Raw genomic sequence first — 19113 nt, forward strand, 5'->3', positions numbered from 1 at the left:
ATCTACCTAGCATGGCTGGGCATGACCGCCCTTTCGGCCCTATCAACCGGTAATCTGGGGACTATCTCCCTTACTATCACTAGCACATAGCATCATATCATACTAGCACATAAACATAGCACAGGTAGTAGCAAGCCTAGATGAATATCACAGAGACGATCATCTAACATACAACTCCTACTGGTGGGCCGGCATTGTGGTCATAGACCCACCACTACTGGAAGGTAACTCACCTCATAGTAGCTGCTGATCTGTGTAGGAACTATCTGTCTGCTGCTGCTGCTACTCTGGGAATCCTACGGCTGTAATTTCCCACAAAATACCCAATCAAACACTGCTAACTTCCCTTGGGGTAAAATGACCATTTTACCCCTAACCAAGTCAAACTCAAAGTCAACTACTTGACTCGCCGAGTCCCTATCCTTCCCATTTGTCCTCATACCCGACTCTACTCGTCGAGTTACGCGATGACTGGATGAGTTATCCTTCTAAACTGATGACCAATGATCCTTCATCCGACTCGTCGAGTTGTATGAACAACTCGTTGAGTTCGTCTTCATCCGAAGAACACTCTAGCCTATGACTCGCCGGCCGAGTTTTATGAATAACTCGTCGAGTCTGTTCATGAGGTTAGAAGATTGCCTTGGACTCGCCGAGTCAGGGCATTGACTCGCTGAGTCCCTCCATAGATGCTTCTGGCTTCCGACTCACTAAGTCCACCCATGACTCACAACTCCACTCAGCAAACACGAAAAAGGGGAAAACTCAGGGACTCACGACTCGACTCGCTGAGTCCGATAAACGACTCGCCGAGTCATTTACATGCAATTACTATATACTCGATTTTGCTTGAATCCAACTCATGCCATACATAGATCTGAGTTCTTAGGGTAGGTTTTACACGTAAAGTTTCCAACTTTACGTGTATACATGCATAGAATGGGGATTTAAGGCCAAATAAGGGCTAAAATGGTAGATCTAGAACATTCAAGCAATATGCTTCCATAAAGGCCCTGAATCCAAGCTTCTGGAGCCCAAACATGCCTAGATCTAGAGGTTACACAACTCATTACAAACCCTAATCCATAATCAAGCTCGGAAATGGTTCAAGGACTTTAATGGTGCTCTAAGGGACTTTAAGCATAAAAACATAAGGGACTGAGTTATACCTCAATGAATCACTAAAATATCACCAAGATATTCGGCCTCCTTCTTCTCCTCTAGATCTACTCTTCTTCTTCTCTCAAAATCTTCAAGAAATCACACCAAAAAACTTCAATCTCACAAGAAAAAGGGGTTAGGACGATATAGGGAGCTCTAAGGGTGAAGGAGTCGGGCTTGGGGCGCATAAGGTTGGTTTAAATAGGGTTCAAACCCTTGAAATTACGGTTTCATCCAGACAGCAGGGACTCGCCAAGTCCAAAATGTGGACTCGCCGAGTCACCAACTTAAATGTGATCAATGTCCCGACACTACTCGGCGAGTCGGGCCTACAACTTGCCGAGTCCAAGGCTAAAAATTTAAATCACTTAGATAGATTATACGTACCAGGAACCAGGTGCTACAAATCTCCCCCACTTATTTTAGACTTCGTCCTCGAAGTCTGCTGCTCGGTCCTGAAACAGCTCGGGGTAATGTTCCATCATTTCTTCCACCGACTCCCAAGTCCACTCTGAACCCTTCCGGTGCTGCCATTGCACCTTCACCAATTCCACCCTCTTGTTCCTCAGATCCTTCGACTTCCAGTCGAGGATTGCAACTGGGCGCTCAATGTAATTCTGGCTGTCATCAACTTGGATATCTCCTAACAACACCACCACTGAGTCATCCACTAGGCACTTCCATAACTGGGAGACATGGAAGGTGTTGTGGATCTGACTGAGTTTGGATGGCAGATCCAGCCTATATGCCACCTTGCCCACCCGCGCTACAACTCTAAACGGTCCAATGTATCTCGGGCCCAACTTTCCCCGCTTCCTGAATCGAATGTCGCCCTTCCAAGGCGACACTTTCAGGAGGACCATATCCCTGACCTGGAACTCCAGGTCTGATCGGCGCTTGTTGGCGTAACTTTTCTACCAACTCTGCACAGTCTGAAGCCTGCTCCAAACCTGCTGAATCCTCTCGGTCATCTTGAACACCAGCTTTGTGCTCCCCATGACCCTCTGGCCAACTTCACCCCAACATATCGGGGTCCTGCACCTCCATCCGTACAACATCTCGAATGGAGGACAGTCAATACTCGCGTGGTAGCTGTTGTTGTATGAGAACTCAGCCAAGGGAAGATAGGTATCCCAGCTACCACCAAAGTCTAGCACGCATGCCCGCAATATATCCTCCAGAGTCTGGATGGTCCGCTTGCTATGACCATCTGTCTGCGGGTGAAAGGAAGTCTAAAATGCAGACGAGTGCCCAACACATCATGAAACTTCTTCCAAAACCTGGAAGTGAACCACACATCTCGGGGACTCGCCAAGTCCAGAATGTGGACTCGCCGAGTCGCCAACTTAAACGTGACGAATTCCCGACATTACTCGGCGAGTCGGGCCTACACCTCGCCGAGTCCAAGGCTAAAAATTTAAATCACTTAGATAGATTATACGTATCAGGAACCAGGTGCTACAAACCCACATAGGGATTAACAATACTACTCGATTTATGCGAAGCTTACACTTCATCAGTTTTATAAAATGATAAAACTACAGACTATCTTTCAGTACAACATTACTTACATTTCTGGTCTTAGTGTTTAAGACTACAGTTCATATATAAGAAAATATTGGATTTTCTGGAAACATACATTATCATTTTACAAGGAAAAGATACAAAGAAAATACATACATTTTTAGTCTTGGGTATAAGACTTACAACCCGTTTTTAAAGAAAATATCGCATTTTCTGGAAGTATACAAAACCATTTTACGCAAAATAGTTACAAAATCTTTTCATACAAAATGCTTATGAATTCTCCAACTTAATTGTTGATATTTTTCAAAATCACTTGTATTATCAAAAAATCAGTAAACAGGTATTCAAACCATTTTGAGGGTCGGCGTCACTGTTTCATGCTTTCTACTTTTTAGTTATTTGTATTCAATTTTTGGGAAAACAAAGTTTTATAAACAATGTAATACTTGAAATCTCAATGTATGAATGTTTGTGTTGTTATGTTTCATTTATATTCAACTATTATGATACTGAACAATGATGTCATCCGCCCTCGGACATTTTCACCGTTCCGGTTAGGGGGTGTGATCGATTGGTATCAGAGCATTGTTTATAGTGAACTAGTATATCAAACCATACAAGATATACAACTATAAATACAATGGTGCCAAAGCACTCTGACTACAAATATGCTTTTAAAAATTTAATAATATTTTAAGAAAAGTATGATTATATAAGCTAGGGCAGTGTCATAATAAAAAGATTATAAAAGTAGTATGATGAGTTGAACACTACGGGTAGGCCTTGGAGTATGTAGTTAAACCTTACATAAATATAGCCTGATCAACTATATTTACCCAAGGTGTGACTAGCATGTGCTAGGAAATAGTTGTGGTGAACAACGAGTCTAACACTTACTGATATGTGCATATTTAGTGTGTATCAAGTATAGTTTTTTATTCATATATTAGCTAAATTATCGCATATTATGGACAAAAGGTACTTAAAAGTGTTAAATTATGTTTTTCAGTCCAAAGATGAAGCTCGGAAGCAAAAGGAAGCAGGAGAAGCGGTTAGGAGCTCGAGAATGGAATAAAGAAGAAAAACACTAAAAATGGCACCTACTCGGCGAGTCAGATAGACTACTCGGCGAGTCCAGTCGAAGAATCAGAAAGATAATGACTCGGGATTCCAGATAGTTATCGCAATACGGGGAATGTGAGAGGGACTCGACGAGTCACCACTTGACTCGACGAGTCAGATAGACTACTCGGCAATTAATCCTACCAATCAATCAAACCATATTGTCAACTTTGTATCCCCAAACAGAAGTATAAAGGTTTTAGTTCATAATTAAAGTAAATAACAGCAAACAAACAAAGTCAAGTTGCTTAATCATAATGATAAAACAAAAGAATAAGTGGAATGATGAAATTTTGCCTTAACTTCCAATCTTTTTTCTTCAAGGTTTCTTCAAATTTCTCAAGTCCAATCTCAAAAGGTAACAAATTTCTTCTTGTTTTCTTTTAAGAACGTGATTATAAGGCCATCTATGGTAGCAATTGCATGAAAAACCCGTTTTTGAAAAGTACTAAATTTCTAGGGTTTTGATTTTTCATGAATTATGTTGTTTTGACTGCTTATTCTGGCATTAATATCTTAATAGTAAGTGCTTAGACAAAACCCTTGACAAAATTTCCAGGTTTCATGGTCTAGTCTTCATCAACCCGTCGACTGACTCGTGCAGTTCGCGCGACTCGTCGAGTCGAGCCTGGACTCGACGAGTCGAGTCGAGAAACATATGGGAGATATTTTTTAATTGTATTTTGTGTTTTCTGGGTTTTGTGTATTTGTTTTGCAGAAATCATGTTCAGAAGGGGACAAAGTTCCAGTGGCAACCAAGGGATTTTCCATGGCTAAACTTCCCACAAATCGAGTCCGCTTCGACATTGCGGAAATGGAAGAAGAAGCTGGCTGATATCAAGAAGAAGGAGGTCTATGTGCCCAACCGGATAGATTGGGAGTGGCTGCAGAATGTTCGCTATGAGGAGGAATTAGCTCCTTATCTTTTGAAGGAGTTTCACCATGAAGGCGAAACAATGGTTTGTGACGGGTGGAGCCGGGTCTTCCGTATTCAAGAGCCGGTTTATTTGGAGCTTTGTTTGGAGTTTTTCTCCACGGTATCTTTCACCAGGCGGAGTGGATGTTTATCACCCGGCCAACTTTAGTTTTTGTCTTGGGGGAGAGTTTCATCAATGCTCTGTGGTGGATCTTGCCTGTCGATTAGGGGTTTATGATCAGCCCTTGGTCTCAACGCACATCTTTCGGGCCTTTTTGGCACAAACCCATATGGTGTTTCCCGAAGGAGTTACGAGTATGGGCTGGTGGAATACTATTGGTAACAAAGTCTATATTCCAAAGTCAGCACAGGAAGGGAGCATTCGATCCCCAACACACCGCCTCATTTCATCTACCATCAATCAAAGAAAGGATGATGACAAGATTTCCAACCTCGACGTCTTCTATTTATGGAGCATCATTACACCTGGCGTCTTTTGAAACATTCCTTGGTGTCTAGCTTCATATCTCTCGGAGGGTGCGATAAAGGATCGCAAAACTTCCCGAATTAATGGTGGGATGTTTGTCACCCGGTTGGCCAACTCATTCGGGTTGATGAACCGCGGTGCATGGAACTTCATGACATTGATCCCTACACCTCCGTTCAATCCAATTCTTTTCCGGAGAGCGAGGATTATTGAAGATTATGGAGGTGGCCATTATGCCATCCCGAATGATGACTCCGTTGTTGGTCCCGAAGCACCGGGAATAAGGGTTAGATCAAGAAGAGAGTGGGATGTGCAGGACGAGCCGCCGGTGATTCCGGTTGAGAATGAAGATGTACCAATGGATTGGTACAATGTAGAGATGAGGCGACTACAGGATAGAATGGCACGGGGTTTGAATTTTAGCAACCAATCTCATATCCGACTTTTTGACCACTTCAACATCCCATATATTGATGGTGGCAATTATCCATTTATTCCTTCATGGGATGAGGTGATTGGTGTGAGAAAAAGTGGTGCAGGAGGAAGTGGAGCAGCCGTGGATGATGATGAGGAAGAAGATTGATTTGTTTGTGTTTTAATCAAACAATTTTTATTTTCTGTTTTTATTTTTTTTATTTGGTGTGTATGACTTGTTCAAGACATTTATTTTGTTTAATGATTGTGTGCATTAGTTATTTTTCAGGATTGGATTAGGATTGCTTGCTTAGGAAGGGTTTAAATTCATAGCGAACGGGTGTTATAACGAGTGAAAGCGAGTCAAGGAAGCGGAACGTTAACGTCAAAGTGTCGAGTCCGATCCCTAGGGGTATGAGCAATTGAGTCTAAAAGTGAGGAAGAGTTAGAAGAGTTCTTAGAGGCTGACAAAGTTGCAAAATGCCAATTTTTTCGTTCAGTGGCCTACTCGTCGAGTGCACTTAACTGACTCGACGAGTCGCCTTGTATTTCCACACATTCTAAGATGGCCGCGCTGGTACTCGACGAGTCCAGCATATGACTCGACGAGTCCACCATATGACTCAACGAGTCAATCATTTTTATACCAAAGGACTGTTGCATTGATGCTGCTAGGTGTACCACTTGATCACTTATTCTTCCATATCAATGCCTGAAGACTTTGCACTGTTTTACCTGCATATTTGGAGCGACCCACACGAGACGAGACACCCAAGGCATGGATGAGATGTTACCATGTCTAAAGTCAATTGAAGTTGGAGCTTAAATGAAAGTGATCAACCTATCCACTGCTATCCCAAGGGAGTTTGTTCTAATTCCCTCTTTAGTTTCTTTTTATGTTTTTATGCATAATATGCAATGAGGGCATTGCATCAAGTAAGTCTAGGGTAGGGGGTTGGTTACATAATAGACAAATTAGAGTCTTAATTTAAATTTAGGTTAATTTTAAAAAAAAAATTGCATACCAAAAGTATTACTTAGGACTTATTTAGAAAATTTTGGTAAAAAAAATTAGGATTCTATGTTAGAATTGTATTTGATGATTGTATGAAAACCCAAATGTTTAGTTGAGCCTATATACGTTCTAGTGCATTTGTGGCTTCCTTATTCCAGTGAAATCATGGTACAAAAACACGACCTTGCTCAGCCTAAGGGATGCAATACGTTTAGCAGCCTAAACCTGAAATGTATCCAGGAAAATTTTTATCGTTAGCCAATAAAGGTTTAGATTGTGCGCCCCTGCTTAAGCATGTAGGGATTTGAGTGACAAAAGTGAGATATACATGTAAAAAAAAAGAGAGAGAATTACTAGAAAAGTCGTAAGAATTTTGGAGCAAATAAAGTGAAGATCTAAAGATCAAAATTCCAAGAAATCCAAAAAGTTGAAGATACCAAAAATCAATCAATACAAGGTGGTGAATTCAAAGATATCAAGGATCAAATTATCAAGGAAGTGAAGAATTCAAAGAGCTCCATAGTGGTATCGAAAAATTGTAATTCTAGATTATGTATGCTTGGGTTGCTCAATTAAAAATACCTTGAGGGTAAGAGGTTTTCTGAGGATGGATTCGGAGGGTTGCATAAAATGAGGATAGTTCGGGGTGAGTGGGCGAATGTTTATGAGGATTGTGAGTATTTGGAGTATGGGGGGTTTTTAGGAAAAAATTTAGACACAAATGCATGCGTTGCGGTCTTGGCATAATGGCTGGGTTAGATTGGAGTTGTCATACATAATTCTAATGTCTTAAAATTCAGTTTTGCTTGGGGGCAAGCAAAAGTCAAGTGTGGGGTATTTTTATATGTGCATATTTATTGTGTATCAAGTATAGTTTTTTATTCATATATTAGCTAAATTATCGCATATTATGGACAAAAGGTACTTAAAAGTGTTAAATTATATTTTTCAGTCCAAAGATGAAGCTCGGAAGCAAAAGGAAGCAGGAGAAGCGGTTAGGGGCTCGAGAATGGAATAAAGAAGAAAAACACTAAAAATGGCACCTACTCGGCGAGTCAGATAGACTACTCGGCGAGTCCAGTCGAAGAATCAGAAAGATAATGACTCGGGATTCCAGATAGTTATCGCAATACGGGGAATGTGAGAGGGACTCGACGAGTCACCACTTGACTCGACGAGTCGATTCGCTTATTTAAAGATAATTCCACAGATCGATTAGAGGGAGTTCTAGGACGATTCAGAAGTGCTTTGCTACGATTGAGAAGCCAGAAAAACCCTAGAAGTCGACGAAGAAAGCTGGAATTCAATTCCGGGGAGTAATTAAGGCAAAATTTCATCATTCCACTTATTCTTTTGTTTTATCATTATGATTAAGCAACTTGACTTTGTTTGTTTGCTGTTATTTACTTTAATTATGAACTAAAACCTTTAGACTTCTGTTTGGGGATACAAAGTTGATAATATGGTTTGATTGATTGGTAGGATTAATTCCAAGTTGGTGAATTTTTGTTATTTTAGCTTGCTAAAGAACCTTGTGTGTGAATAATAATTAATTTTCTGTTAATAGGAAGATAATTGATTAGCATGAACATCTATTGATTATTGACCTCATATGATATGTGACCACTATACTATATGTCTAGGATTAATGAATATGAAACTAGAATTAATAAGAAAATTGAGTAAATTTATGTGCAAGCTTGTAAGATGACCATCAAACAAGAGGTTAATTAAAAATAATAAATTAATTAGCTATTGCAAGTCTAACTTAACCCGAATAATTAATCTAGTGAATATAATTAAATTAGACAATTGGCCACTGTTTGAGTTAGTTTATTTGCTAAGGATTAGGGTAGTGAACATGAACCTAATCACTTGAATCGGTAACCAACGAAATAATTAATCCATTGCACTATTACCTTGAAATCAACCTTAGAGTTAACCAAGTTGAACTAAACAGAAGTTCCTTTCCAATTATTGAATCAAGTTAAGTCGTTATTTTCTAGTCTCAAATTAGTAATGGTTAGTAAGTTTCTAGTCTTGTAAAACTAGAGAAAAACTCCTACTTCTTAATTAACTTAGATAGAATTGGTTTTTTAATTTAATTTGCCGTTCCCTGTGTTCGATACCCTGCTTATTTAGTTATACCACAATTGATAGGTTCACTGCCTTTTGTGTGTTATTAGATAATTAAAGTAGGTTTAAAACTAAGTGAGTTTTACACACATCAAGTTTTTGGCGCCGTTGCCGGGGAACGGTTCTAAAATTAGCATTAAAAATCTAATTTAATCGATCCTTTGTGTGAAATTTATCTTACACAAAGTTAATTTATGTTTATGTTTTTAGGTAGTAAAAAAAAAAAAAAAAAAAAAAAAAAAAAAAAAAAAAAAAAAAAAAAAAAAACTGATTTTACCTTGGACTCGCCGAGTGCATTCGCCCAGACTCGGCGAGTACGACGCTAAATCAGCTTTAATTTTTTTGTTCTTTTTACGCGTTTTCTGTTTTGTTTGCAGTTGTTTCATGATCCGAGGATCTGATACACCTCTGGTTCCCCCTCTTGAAGATCCGGAAACCGCATTAAGAAGGAACAAAGGCAAAACCGTTGGAGAATCCGCTTCTTCAAAGAACTCAGCACTCAAAAACCTCAAATCCGTTTTTAGCAAGAAAAGGAGCAGCAAATCAGGAGCACCCAGTGCCTCGTTGACAATTGAAGACCCGATTCAAAAAGACACCGAGTACGAGACCGAGGAAGAAAACAAACCCACATACGAGCACACATCCGAATTTGAAGACGATTTAGCCACCGCTATGGCTAATATTGACGAAATCCCCATGGGGGAATGGAAGAAGAGGATGCGTGATGACACCGGCCCGGGACTTGTGCAACCCGCAATTCCTGCAACCGCTACTTTTGAGCTAAAGGGCCATATTCTCGCTCAACTCAAGGAGATTCCTTTTCACGGGAGAGATCACGAAGACGCCTATAAGCACTTGGATGAAGTAAATGATGTGGCTGATTACTTCAATGTACCCAATGTGCCTCGCGAGATCCAGCTTCTTTGCATGCTTCCTGTCACGTTTAAAGGAGCTGCAAAAGATTGGTTAAAGTCACTTCCTCCCGGATCGGTCACCACATGGGCCAAGATGTAAGAAGAGTTCATAAACCATTTCTGCCCACCTTCCAAGATAGCCAAGCTAAAGAAAGCCATTGCCAACTTCGAGCAACAACCCGGAGAATCTCTTTATGAAGCTTGGGAAAGGTACAAGAGCCTACTTAGAAATTGCCCACACCATGACCTTAATAGCCAACAAGAGGTCTCCATCTTTTATGATGGAGTTAATGTCACCACAAGGCAACTACTCGATTCACAAGGCCCGCTCACCAGAAAGTCTCCTCCATAAATAAAGGAATTAATTGAAGAATTCTCCAAGCATTGTAGAGAATACCACAATCCGAGGAATGAAGTGAGTCGTGGAGCAGTGAACTCGGTGAATGATAGCATGGCGGTGGTAATAGCTAAGCTCGATAGCCTAGACCAAAGAATGACAAAACTGGATCAAACAATCCATGCTATTAGGGTAGGATGCGAAAATTGTGGCGGCTCCCACCTCACCAAGGATTGTGATCGAGACGAAAACGGAAATAAAAAGGCTCAAGTATTTTATTCTAGTGGCGATAGATACGACGAAGATTGGAGGAAACCGAAGAAGGAATGGCTCCCATACGAAGAATATAAAAAGGCTAAGGAGGAGAAATACAAACAGAAGGAGAGGGGATTCTATCAAAAGGAAGAGCCGGTGATGGAAAAGAAGGCCAATTTAGAAGATATGCTCACAAGATTCATAACCATGTCCGAGAAAAGACACAATGATCACGATGTAGCAATGCAAGAAACCAGAAACATATTGAGGAATCAACAAGCATCCATTCTCAACATTGAGAAACAATTGGGACAGCTTGCACATCAAGTGAATGAAAGAAGATCGGGCCAACTTCCAAGCAACACCGAACCCAATCCAAGAATGGAGAATGTAAGTGTGATAACCTCCAGCAGTGAAGGAACATTTACAGAAGCACTAAGGATCTCCAAGAAGAAGCAAGAAATGGTAGAAGAATCGGACCCAGCAAAACCCGACTCGACTCGCAGAGTCACTCCATTGGACTCGATGAGTCCATGCGCAATTGATACACCTGTCAGTTCTTTGAAGCCTTATAATCCTCCGCTGCCATACCCAATCAAAGCCATGCCTGCAGAAAAAGTAGAAGCATACAGAACCTTCATGAATCATGTTAACGCTCTACAAGTTAATGTGCCATTTGTGGAAACAATACTCCAAACACCTAAATACTTCAACTTGCTTAAGGGCCTTTTTGCTGCTAGAAAGGATTTGGCTGAAGTCGCAGAAGTATTGAAGAGTGAGCTACCTGAAAAGAATGGTGATCCAGGAAATATTGTGATTCCATGCCAATTTGGTAATGAAGTCTTCACCCGAGCATTAGCTGATTCGGGGGCAAGCATCAATATGATGCCTTTTTCATTCTTTAAGAAGTTGAATTTACCTGAACCAAAACCGGTGAATACGAAGATCCGTTTGGCGGACAAGACAATAATTCATCCACAAGGCGTTTGTGAAGATCTCCTTATAAAAATTGACAAGTTTATTTTCCCAGTAGACTTCGTGGTAGTTGATATGGAAGAAGACCCCGAAATTCCAATTATTTTGGGGAGATCCTTCTTGAACACCGCGTGTGCTTTAATTGATATATGTGAGTCTACATTGACATTGAGGGTGGGTGATGAGGCTGTGACGTTTAAAGCTATTCCAGAAATCAAGCAAGAAGAGGAAAAGATTGAAGAAGTCTCAATGATCCAATTGGATGATGAGATATTAGAAAAAGAGCTTGCACGTTTGCTAAAAGAGGATCCAAGCAAGTTTTTGATACACTCTGAAGAAGATGGAGATGTTAACAAGGACTTGGAGGAATTAGAAAAGCTACTGGAAGGAGCCCACTCAGAAAACCCCCAAGAATTGATGGAATTCGTTCAGACTCGCCGAGTCACTTTAATGGACTCGACGAGTCCAGTCGACTTGGGCAAAGACTTGGCCGACTTAGATCTGTTTGTTACCAGTTCTTCACATACCTTGGATTTTGATAATATACATGATTCTTTAGAAGAAAAAACAGCAGAAGGAGGAAAGGAAAGGAAAGTTCAATACGTCGATATAGCATGTCTTGATACGGTTCATTTTGAAGATGGGTTGAGCACTGGAAAGGATGAAGAGACAAAGGAAAGGAGGGAGGAAGCTGATCACCCATTCACTACTAAACCTAAAGCACGAACCATCATGAAAAAGAATGGGGTAAAGAAGAAAAAAAGGAAAAGAGATGCATTGAAAAGGGCTTACAAGAAAAAGATTCACGCTTACAAGACCAAGTACAAATCACAAAAAGTTAGGCGTGCGTTCCCGATGCTTGGAGATGACGAAACGTAGATGGGAAGGAGTCTAGCTAATGAATCCTTAAAAAGAAGCGCTTGGCGGGAGGCAACCCGTTATATAGAGTTTGCTTTCTTTTACTTTTTAGTTTTTTTCGTTTTTAGAATTTTAATCTTCCAAATCATCGGACATGTCTGCTTGAGAGTGTGCATAGGTTAAGTGTGGGTTGAAATGATTTTTAATAAATAACAAAATTTTGAAAATTATGAATTTTTCTAAGAGACTCGCCGAGTCTAACCACGACTCGACGAGTCCATATGGATTTCAGAAAAAGCATGACTTCGCGACCAGACTCGCTGAGTCAGACCACGACTCGACGAGTCGGTATTATTTACAGAAAAAAAAATAATTTTGAAATTACTTTTATAACCGGTAACTAGGGTTTTAACCCTAAGAATCAGTTTTTCAAATACACACTCGCCGGGTGCCGTCATCTACACTTTCTCTCAAGCATTCATCTTTGTTCTTCAAGGTTTCTTCAAATTTCTCAAGTCCAATCTCAAAAGGTAACAAATTTCTTCTTGTTTTCTATTAAGAACCTGATTATAAGGTCATCTATGGTAGCAATTGCATGAAAAACCCGTTTTTGAAAAGTACTAAATTTCAAGGGTTTTGATTTTTCATGAATTATGATGTTTTGACTGCTTATTCTAGCCTTAATATCTTAATAGTAAGTGCTTAGACAAAACCCTTGACAAAATTTCTAGGTTTCATGGTCTAGTCTTCATCAACCCGTCGACTGACTCGTGCAGTTCGCGCGACTCACCGAGTCGAGCCTGGACTCGACGAGTCGAGTCGAGAAACATATGGGAGATATTTTTTAATTGTATTATGTGTTTTCTGGGTTTTGTGTATTTGTTTTGCAGAAATCATGTTCAGAAGGGGACAAAGTTCTAGTGGCAACCAAGGGGATTTTCCATGGCTAAACTTTCCACAAATCGAGTCCACTTCGACATTGCGGAAATGGAAGAAGAAGCTGGCTGATATCAAGAAAAAGGAGGTCTATGTGCCCAACCGGATAGATTGGGAGTGGCTGCAGAATGTTCGCTATGAGGAGGAATTAGCTCCTTATCTTTTGAAGGAGTTTCACCATGAAGGCGAAACAATGGTTTGTGACGGATGGAGCCGGGTCTTCCGTATTCAAGAGCCGGTTTATTTGGAGCTTTGTTTGGAGTTTTTCTCCACGGTATCTTTCACCAGGGGGAGTGGATGTTTATCACCCGGCCAGCTTTAGTTTTTGTCTTGGGGGAGAGTTTCATCAATGCTCTGTGGTGGATCTTGCCTATCGATTAGGGGTTTATGATCAGCCCTTGGTCTCAACGCACATCTTTCGGGCCTTTTTGGCACAAACCCATATGGTGTTTCCCGAAGGAGTTACGAGTACGGGCTGGTGGAATACTATTGGTAACAAAGTCTATATTCCAAAGTCGGCACAGGAAGGGAGCATTCGATCCCCAACACACCGCCTCATACACCGCCTCATTTCATCTACCATCAATCAAAGAAAGGATGATGACAAGGTTTCCAACCTCGACATCTTCTATTTATGGAGCATCATTACACCCGGCATCTTTTGAAACATTCCTTGGTGTCTAGCTTCATATCTCTCGGAGGGTGCGGTAAAGGATCGCAAAACTTCCCGAATTAATGGTGGGATGTTTGTCACCCGGTTGGCCAACTCATTCGGGTTGATGAACCGCGGTGCATGGAACTTCATGACATTGATCCCTACACCTCCGTTCAATCCAATTCTTTTCCGGAGAGCGAGGATTATTGAAGATTATGGAGGTGGCCATTATGCCATCCCGAATGATGACCCCATTGTTGGTCCCGAAGCACCGGGAAGAAGGGTTAGATCAAGAAGAGAGCGGGATGTCGAGGACGAGCCGCCGGTGATTCCGGTTGAGAATGAAGATGTACCAATGGATTGGTACAATGTGGAGATGAGGCGACTACAGGATCAAATGGCACGGGGTTTGAATTTTAGCAACCAATCTCATATCCGACTTTTTGACCACTTCAACATCCCACATATTGATGGTGGCAATTATCCATTTATTCCGTCATGGGATGAGGTGATTGGTGCGAGAAGAAGTGGTGCAGGAGGAAGTGGAGCAGCCGCGGATGATGATGAGGAAGAAGATTGATTTATTTGTGTTTTAATCAAACAATTTTTATTTTCTGTTTTTATTTTTTTTATTTGGTGTGTATGACTTGTTCAAGATTTTATTTAGTTTAATGATTGTGTGCATTAGTTATTTTTCAGGATTGGATTAGGATTGCTTGCTTAGGAAGGGTTTAAAGTCATAGCGAACGAGTGTTATAACGAGTGAAAGCGAGTCAAGGAATCGGAACGTTAACGTCAAAGTGTCGAGTCCGGTCCCTAGGGGTATGAGCAATGGAGTCTAAAAGTGAGGAAGAGTTAGAAGAGTTCTTAGAGGCTGACAAAGTTGCAAAATGCCAATTTTTTCGTTCAGTGGCCTACTCGTCGAGTGCACTCAACTGACTCGACGAGTCGCCTTGTATTTCCAGACATTCTGAGATGGCCGCGCTGGTACTCGACGAGTCCACCATATGACTCGACGAGTCAATCATTTTTATACCAAAGGACTGCTGCATTGATGCTGCTAGGTGTACCACTTGATCACTTATTCTTCCATATCAATGCCTGAAGACTTTGCACTGTTTTACCTGCATATTTGGAGCGACCCACACGAGACGAGACACCCAAGGCATGGATGAGACGTTACCATGTCTAAAGTCAGTTGAAGTTGGAGCTTAAATGAAAGTGATCAACCTATCCACTGCTATCCCAGGGGAGTTTGTTCCAATTCCCTCTTTAGTTTCTTTTTATGTTTTTATGCATAATATGCAATGAGGGCATTGCATCAAATAAGTGTGGGGTAGGGGGTTGGTTACATAATAGACCAATTAGAGTCTTAATTTAAATTTAGGTTAATTTAAAAAAAATTGCATACCAAAAGTATTACTTATGACTTATTTAGAAAATTTTGGTAAAAAAAATTAGGATTCTATGTTAGAATTGTATTTGATGATTGCATGAAAACCCAAATGTTTAGTTGAGCCTATATACGTTCTAGTGCATTTGTGGCTTCCTTATTCCAGTGAAATCATGGGACAAAAACACGACCTTGCTCAGCCTGAGGGATGCAATACGTTTAGCAGCCTAAACCTGAAATGTATCCAGGAAAATTTTTATCGTTAGCCAATAAAGGTTGAGATTGAGCGCCCCTACTTAAGCATGTAGGGATTTGAGTGACAAAAGTGAGGTATACACGTAAAAAAAAAAGAGAGAATTACTAGAAAAGTCGTAAGAATTTTGGAGCAAATAAAGTGAAGATCTAAAGATCAAAATTCCAAGAAATCCAAAAAGTTGAAGATACCAAAAATCAATCAATACAAGGTGGTGAATTCAAAGATATCAAGGATCAAATTATCAAGGAAGTGAAGAATTCAAAGAGCTCCATAGTGGTATCGAAAAATTGTAATTCTAGATTATGTATGCTTGGGTTGCTCAATTAAAAATACCTTGAGGGTAAGAGGTTTTCTGAGGATGGATTCGGAGGGTTGCATAAAATGAGCATAGTTCGGGGTGAGTGGGCGAATGTTTATGAGGATTGTGAGTATTTGGAGTATGGGGGTTTTTTAGGAAAAATTTTAGACACAAATGCATGCGTTGTGGTCTTGGCATAATGGCTGGGTTAGATTGGAGTTGTCATACATAATTTTAATGTCTTAAAATTCAGTTTTGCTTGGGGGCAAGCAAAAGTCAAGTGTGGGGTATTTTGATATGTGCATATTTAGTGTGTATCAAGTATAGTTTTTTATTCATATATTAGCTAAATTATCGCATATTATGGACAAAAGGTACTTAAAAGTGTTAAATTATGTTTTTCAGTCCAAAGATAAAGCTTGGAAGCAAAAGGAAGAAGGAGAAGCGGTTAGGAGCTCGAGAATGGAATAAAGAAGAAAAACACTAAAAATGGCACCTACTCGGCGAGTCAGATAGACTACTCAGCGAGTGCAGTCGAAGAATCAGAAAGATAATGACTCGGGATTCCAGATAGTTATCGCAATACGGAAAATGTGAGAGGGACTCGACGAGTCACCACTTGACTCGACGAGTCGATTCGCTTATTTAAAGATAATTCCACAGATCGATTAGAGGGAGTTCTGGGATGATTCAGAAGTGCTTTGCTACGATTGAGAAGCCAGAAAAACCCTAGAAGTCGACGAAGAAAGCTAGAATTCAATTCCGGGGAGTAATTAAGGCAAAATTTCATCATTCCACTTATTCTTTTGTTTTATCATTATGATTAAGCAACTTGACTTTGTTTGTTTTCTATTATTTACTTTAATTATGAACTAAAACCTTTTGACTTCTGTTTGGGGATACAAAGTTGACAATATGGTTTGATTGATTGGTAGGATTAATTCCAAGTTGGTGAATTTTTGTTATTTTAGCTTGCTAAAGAACCTTGTGTGTGAATAATAATTAATTTTCTGTTAATAGGAAGATAATTGATTAGCATGAACATCTATTGATTATTGACCTCATATGATATGTGACCACTATACTATATGTCTAGGATTAATGAATATGAAACTAGAATTAATAAGAAAATTGAGTAAATTTATGTGCAAGCTTGTAAGATGACCATCAACCAAGAGGTTAATTAAAAGTAATAAATTAATTAGCTATTGCAAGTCTAACTTAACCCGAATAATTAATCTAGTGAATATAATTAAATTAGACAATTGGCCACTGTTTGAGTTAGTTTATTTGCTAAGGATTAAGGTAGTGAACATGAACCTAATCACTTGAATCGGTAACCAACGAAATAATTAATCCATTGCACTATTACCTTGAAATCAACCATAGAGTTAACCAAGTTGAACTAAACAGAAGTTCCTTTCCAATTATTGAATCAAGTTAAGTCGTTATTTTCTAGTCTCAAATTAGTAATAGTTAGTAAGTTTCTAGTCTTGTAAAACTAGAGAAAAACCCTATTTCTTAATTAACTTAGATAGAATTAGTTTTTTAATTTAATTTGTCGTTCCTTGTGTTCGATACCCTGCTTATTTAGCTATACCACAATTGATAGGTTCACTGCCTTTTGTGTGTTATTAGATAATTAAAGTAGGTTTAAAACTAAGTGAGTTTTACACACATCACTTACCAACACTAAAATACCAAGAATCAAACATAACATTTGAAATACTATAGGAGTATTTTAGGATACCATAGAACCACACCCTTAAACCCTATATTTAGTTCATACACCTCTATTCTCACACAGATGACATGGCTGAATTTCACTAACGAAGACCCCTACTACCCTGCCATGGCAGCCAACGGATGGAGCTAAGGGGATCCAAAAGAGGCTCATAAGGAGAACCTAGAAGAGGGTCCTGAAAGTACCAAGAGGTGGATTACGAGGATGAGGATTATGATAAGGAGTTGTACGAGGTGGAAGGTGCTGGAGAGATCATTAGCGAACCTTATGTTGGATAAGGTGTCTAAGTCCATAATTATATTTGGTATGTACTTGACCCGATTTAGCATGGTCCATTTGGGTTGCACTTCACCGGAACAATTTGTACTTTTGAGAAGAGGATATTTATGATTTATTAATATAATATAAGTTATAATATATTAATATGAAATCATATTATTTAATTAGTATTGATCAAGAATTGGTTTGTAACTAATTTTGTGATTAAAAGAGACTAATTAAATAAATGGGGATTGATTGTGTAAATCATTCATTCTTGTAAAGTGGGCTTATGATCCATAATCCTTTATGTTGTGATAAACCAATATGGTGACCCATGGATACTCCATGGAGGTTAAAATCCATGGAGCATAAGGAATATGGAAAGTCATGCACATTAGGGTTTGCATGGTGTAACCCTAATCATGACTCACTATATAAGTAACCCCTAGCTACCAAAATCGGCACTAGTGAGTGTGTGCAAGAGTGTGGCCGATTTTGTGAGTAAAGGAATCCTCTTCCAAGTCTTCCAAGTCTTAGTGGTGATTTGTGGTTCCACTTGAGGCATTCACATTATTGGTGCTAGGCTCTTAAAGCTCCAAACAACAAGCTACAAGAAAAGGTATGTTATCTAACTTGTATTATTAACCAAGTATCAATGTTTTGTATGCTAGTTAGGGTAATACCTTGAAATGTTCAAGTTTGCATGTATAATAGTAAAAACACAGATCCAAAGTATTTAGGGTTGCATGTACACCTTAGGAGTGTTAGAATGCTCAAAACCCATCGGTGGTATCAGAGCCTAGGCTTGTTTTCAATTATACTTGATGCTACATGCTTAGAAATGCTTTAAAGATAAAAAAAAATTTGATGTCTAGACAGTGGACTCGCTGAGTCCCTTCACAAAACAGGCCAACTCGTCGAGTTTGTTCATACACTTGAAAAGTTGGAACCCCTGAGTGAAGATTTTCGAGTTTTAAGGCTGGAATTGGACTAGGGTCATTACCCTAAATTGTTTTTGAACTTATAAACCTGTTTTTGATGCGGTAATGATCATGCTTATCCAATTCAAAAGATAATTGTCAAAATTTCATGTTTTGTATTACTTTATATGCTTAGTCTAATTACATGGAATTTGTTTGATATGAATTATCTTGTTCATATGAGTTAAATCTAGAACTTGAACATGTTTGTTAGTTTAATTGATGATCTTGATGATTTTAATGGACTCCATAACTTGCCCTCATGTTATGGAATTCCAAAAGTTTTTCACTTACATGAATAATTAAAAGTCATAGGTTATAGAAAAATGAAGAGTCATTTTAAAAGACCATTAAACTCATATGTTATGAAGTTGAAAAGTTTTGAAGAGTTTCAAAACTTTACCTCAAGTTTTGAAATTTGTAAAGTCACACATTAAAACTTTAATTCCAAACCCTAGAATTTTAAAAGTTTA

The 19113-nt window shown here is 39.3% G+C and overlaps 1 non-coding gene across 1 annotated transcript; it reads right to left on the bottom strand.

The window, feature by feature from the left end:
* Positions 1-9834: 9834 nt before the first annotated feature.
* On the bottom strand, positions 9835-9941 carry LOC111879769 (small nucleolar RNA R71). Its single transcript, XR_002846236.1, has one exon. It is a non-coding gene; the product is annotated as a small nucleolar RNA R71 (small nucleolar RNA).
* Between the last annotated feature and the right edge of the window lie 9172 nt (positions 9942-19113).

The sequence above is a fragment of the Lactuca sativa genome, chromosome 3 (assembly GCF_002870075.4).
Source record: "Lactuca sativa cultivar Salinas chromosome 3, Lsat_Salinas_v11, whole genome shotgun sequence".
Classification (NCBI taxonomy): Eukaryota; Viridiplantae; Streptophyta; class Magnoliopsida; order Asterales; family Asteraceae; genus Lactuca; species Lactuca sativa.